At 35.8% G+C, this 5502-nt stretch overlaps 1 non-coding gene across 1 annotated transcript; it reads left to right on the plus strand.

The window, feature by feature from the left end:
• Positions 1–351: 351 nt before the first annotated feature.
• On the plus strand, positions 352–455 carry LOC148563870 (small nucleolar RNA R71). Its single transcript, XR_015884355.1, has one exon. It is a non-coding gene; the product is annotated as a small nucleolar RNA R71 (small nucleolar RNA).
• Positions 456–5502: the final 5047 nt, after the last annotated feature.

Below are 5502 nucleotides of genomic sequence, written 5' to 3' on the forward strand. Positions count from 1 at the left end.
TAAGCTTCTCCTTCAGAGGAGGCTTCCTTAGTACTGCCGGATGTAGCTTTCATTCCAGTCAGCCTCTGAGAAATCATATTGACTTGCTGAGTCAATATTTTGTTCTGACCCAATATGGAATTCAGAGTATCAACCTCAAGAACTCCTTTCTTCTGAGTCATCCCATTATTCACAGGATTCCTTTCAGAAGTGTACATGAACTGGTTATTTGCAACCATTTCAATGAGTTTTTGGGCTTCTTCAGGCGTATTCTTCAGATGAAGAGATCCACCAGCAGAGTTGTCCAATGACATTTTGGATAATTCAGATAGACCATCATAGAATATACATAAGATGCTCTATTCTGAAAGCATGCTAGAAGGACACCTTCTGATCAATTGCTTGTATCTTTCCCAAGTTTCATAGAGGGATTCACCTTCCTTCTGTCTGAAAGTTTGGACTTCCACTCTAAGCTTACTCAACTTTTGAGGTGGAAAGAATTTGGCCAAGAAAGCATTGACCAACTTTTCCCAAGAGTTCAAGCTTTCTTTAGGTTGTGAGTCCAACCATGTCCTAGCTCTGTCTCTTAAAGCAAAGGAGAAAAGCATAAGTCTGTAGACCTAGGGATTAACCTCATTGGTCTTAACAGTGTTACAGATTTGCAAGAATTCAGCTAAAAATTGATGAGGATCTTCCAATGGAAGTCCATGAAACTTGCAATTCTGCTGCATTAGAGAAACTAATTGAGGCTTAAGCTCAAAGTTGTTTGCTCCAATTACAAGAATTGAGATACTTCTTCCATAGAAGTCAGAAGACGATGCAGTAAATTCACCAAGCATCTTCCTTGCATCTCCACCATTGTTGTTGTGTTCGGCTGCCATGTCTTCTTCTTTTTCGAAAATTTCTGTAAGGTCCTCTCTAGAGTGTAGTGCTTTAGCTTTTCTTAGCTTCCTCTTCAGAGTCCTTTCAGGTTCAGGATCAGCTTCAACAAGAATGTCCTTATCCTTGTTCCTGCTCATATGAAAAAGAAGAGAACAGAAAAGAAGATGAATCCTCTATGTCATAGTATAGAGATTCCTTTATGTGAGTAGAAGAATAGAAGAATGAGGTAGAGTGAGAATAAGAAAAATTCAAACACAGAGAGAGGGAGAAGGTTCAAATTATGAATAGAAGAGGAGTGTTAGTGATTAAATAAAATAATTAGAAAGAGAAGAGAGGGAGAGAATTCGAATATTAGTTTAAAAGAAAAGAAAAATATTTTTGTTTTTATTTCAATTATTGGTTAGAACTCAAAATTATTAAAAGAAATAAAATAAAATTTAAAATAATTAGTTAATTAAAAAGATTTTTGAAAAAGATGTTAATTATTTTCGAAAATTAGAGAGAGAAATAGTTAGGTGGTTTTGAAAAAGATAAGAAATAGTAAACTTTTAAAATCAAACAAAAAGTCGAGTAGTTAATTAAAAAAGATCTGAAAATAATTTTTTGAAAAGATAAGAAGTTAGAAAAAGATTTTGAAATTAAGTTTTGAAAAAGATATGATTTAAATTTATTTTGAAAAAGATTTGAAAAGGAAATTAAAAAGATTTGATTTTTAAAATTAAAGTTGATGACTTGACTAACAAGAAACTAAAAGATATGATTCTAGAATTTAAAGATTGAACCTTTCTTAATAGGAAAGTAACAAACTTGAAATTTTTGAATCAAAACATATAATGTTAGTAAAGATTTCGAAAATTATGAAATAAAAATAAGAAAAAGATTTTGGAAATCAATTTTAAAATTTTCGAAAATATTAAGAAGAAAAATGAAAAAGATTTGATTTTTGAAAAAGATTTGAAAAGATAAAGTTTTTAAATTGAAAGTTTGACTTGACTAATAAGAAACAACTAAATTTTTAAAATTTTTTGACCAAGTCAACTCAAATTTTCAAAATTTATGAGTAGAATAAGGAAAATATATTTTTTTGATTTTTTGAATTTTTAATGAGGAGAGAGAAAAACAACAAAAGGACACATAACATAAAAATTATGAATCAAAACAAAAAAAATATGCATGAACACTTTGAATGTCAAGATGAACACCAAGAACACTTTGAAGATCATGATGAACATCAAGAACATATTTTTGAAAAATTTTCAAGGAAAGAAACACATGCAAGACACCAAACTTAAAATTTGACACAAGACTCAAACAAGAAACACAAAATTTTTTGGTTTTTATGATTTTATTAAATTTTTTTGTATTTTTCGAAAATTATGTTTGGAAAAAGGAAATAAAGAAATTCAAAATTCTTAATAAAAATTCCAGGATTCATGTAATGTTAGTCTAAAGATCCAATCCAAAAGAATTAGACATGGCCAATGGCCAGCCAAGCTTTAGCATAGAATTATAAATGAGAATCCCAAAGCTGATGCAACGTTATTCTAAAGCTTCGGTCCAACAGAGTTAGACATGGCCAGATGGCCAGCCAAGCTTTAGGATAACAAATACATACAACAATCCAATGAATATGATAAGTTAAAGTTTCGGTCCAAAAGATTATACATGGCTTAATAGCCAGCCAAGCTTTAACATACCATCATGAAGCTCGAAGGTGGAATTCATTCTTAAAAATTTTGATGAATTTTTCGAAAATTAAATATTTTTTTAATGATTTTTTGAAAAAAATTAAAAAGCTTAAACATAAAATAAAATTACCCAATCTAAGCAACAAGATGAACCGTCAGTTGTTCAAACTCAAACAATCCCTGGCAACAGCGCCAAAAACTTGGTGCACTAAATCATGATTCACAGTTTTCACAACTCCGCACAACTAACCAGCAAGTGCACTGGGTCGTCCAAGTAATACCTTACGTGAGTAAGGGGTCGATCCCACGGAGATTGTCGGCTTGAAGAAAGATATGGTCATCTTATAAATCTTAGTCAGGCGGATTCAAATGGTTATGAGGTTTTGATAATTGAAAGATAAATAAAACATAAAATAAGATAAAGATACTTATGTAATTCATTGGTGGGAATTTCAGATAAGCGTTTGAAGATGCTTTGTTGCTTCTAAACTTCTGCTTTCCTATTGTCTTCTTCCAATCATGCGTGCTCCCTTCCATGGCAAGCTGTATGATCCTCTCGGATGAAAAATACCAAGTACGATCTCTGTACAGCTAATCAACTGTCGGATTTCTCGTCTCGGATGAAAAATACCATGTACAGCTACCGTACGGCAAATCATCTGTCGATTCCCGCTAGAGTCAGAATAGGATCTCTCTATCCTTTTGCACACTGTCACTGCGCCCCACATTCGCAGGTTTGAAGCTCTTCACAGTCATCCCTTCCCAGATCCTACTCGGAATACCACAGACAAAGTTTAGACTTTCTGGATCTCAGGAATGCTGCCAATGGTTCTAGCCTATACCACGAAGATACTAATCTCACGGACTCGGTCCGTGTATTAGATACCCAAGAGAATATACTCCAGCTGTCGTTCAATGACTACGTTGAACATCATGTAGACCGCTTGTGTTTATCAGGCACGCGGATCTTGGCTAAGCGAGTAACGAAGATAGTGGGTGATTGTCACGGGTTACCCCTTCATTCTGACTTAACTGAATTAAGTACAAGAGTATATCTTGGAGAAGAAGTAAGCGTGAATTGAAAGAAAAATAATAGTACTTACATTAATTCATGAAGAACAGTAGAGCTCCACACCTTAATCTATGGGGTGTAGAAACTCCACCGTAGAAAATACATAAGTGAAAAGAGGTCTAGGCATGGCCGAATGGACAGCCTCCCAAAGAGGTTCCAAGTGTCCAAAGTCTTAGTGTAGACCAAGGATGATCAAAAAAGGTTTTTTGAATACAATAGTAAAAAGTTCTATTTATACTAAACTAGTTACTAGGATTTACAGAAATTAAGTAACTAAGTGCAGATAGTGCAGAAATCCACTTCCGGGGCCTACTTGGTGTGTGCTTGGGCTGAGCATTGAAGCTTTCACGTGCATAGGCCATTCTTGGAGTTAAAAACCAGCTTGGGTGCCAGCTTGGGCGTTTTACGCCAGTTTTGGTGCCAGTTCTGGCGTTCTACGCCAGAAATCTCTGGTAGGCGTTTGAAGGCCAGTTTGGGCCATCAAATCTCGGGTAAAGTATAAACTATTATATATTTCTGGAAAGCCCAAGATGTCTACTTTCCAACGCAATTAAGAGCACACCAATTGGGCCTCTATAGCTCCAGAAAATCCATTTCGAGTGCAGAATGGTCAGAATCCAACAACATCTGCAGTCCTTTCTCAGCCTCTGAATCAGATTTTTGCTCAGGTCCCTCAATTTCAGCCAGAAAATACCTGAAATCACAGAAAAATACACAAACTCATAGTAAAGTCCAGAAATGTAATTTTTGCATAAGAACTAACAAAAATATAATAAAAAGTAACTAAAACATACTAAAAACTATGTAAAAATAATGCCAAAAAGGGTATAATTTATCTGTTCATCAGCAGCCCAACCTTGTCGTGCCTCCATCGTGCCTCGATCCCTCCCTTTGACTTGTTCTTCAATTTATCTATGGTGTTCAGTTCCAGCAAAATCCAAAAAGAAAAACAATAAACTCTCCCTAATCCCAATCATAAAGAAACCCGTTTTTCCAAACATGCCTCCCCCCAAAGATCGAAAGCCTCTACCTTTGTTCATCACCAGATGAAACAAAACAACTGATTCAGACTCTGTATCTTTTCTTCCAAACTCCGAAGTTCAGATCTTTTTCCCATTTCATTTCTGGGACCCGAAGATGGAAGCCCGAGACTCACCACGGAGCTCCCTGAACGGAAATTTCGGGTTTGGTATCGGCAGCGATCGGAGATTCACGTTTTCGCGGCAAACTTTGTTCCAACAGTAGCAGCTGCCTCATATGCCAATTGCCGTCAATTCGGGGAGGCCTTTTTTGTCCCGAACTGATTCTAGCATAAACATTCCCAATCCTCGCGCCGCTTCAAGCAGCCTAGTTTCGTCCTCCATCACGCATGCGCATGTTCATTTTTCATGCAAATAGAATGTTTGTAATGCGAATAAGATGTTTGTTCTTCATGCAAATGGGATGTTTGTTTTTACTACAAAATGGTGGTTCACCACACTTAAGGTTGGTGATAGTGGTGCTTGAGAAATTTCTCGCCGGCGAGGAGGGACTGCAAGCTAGGGTAGGTAACGGACGACTAGCTGCGGTAAAAAGGGGGTTTGGGTTAGGAGGTGTAATTAGGTCAAAGTAAAATTAGGTCAAAATGGTGGGTTTAGAATGAGAGTGAACTTGAACGATTAATGGGCCTAAAATGCGGTCCGTTGTTCACATTATTTGCATCTCTCATTGTTCACTTAGTGAGATTGTTAGAAAAAAAAAAGTTGAATTTAATGGCATCCTTGCACGTGACGTTTTTTTAAGGAGAACTACTCTTTCACCTCCTCAACTATATAAATGTTCAATCTCGTTAATGAGAATGTCCTTAGTCATATTTTTTTATGAAGCGAAAAATTTTAACAA

Source organism: Arachis ipaensis, chromosome B5 (assembly GCF_059453495.1).
Source record: "Arachis ipaensis isolate K30076 ecotype BB chromosome B5, ASM5945349v1, whole genome shotgun sequence".
NCBI lineage: Eukaryota > Viridiplantae > Streptophyta > Magnoliopsida > Fabales > Fabaceae > Arachis > Arachis ipaensis.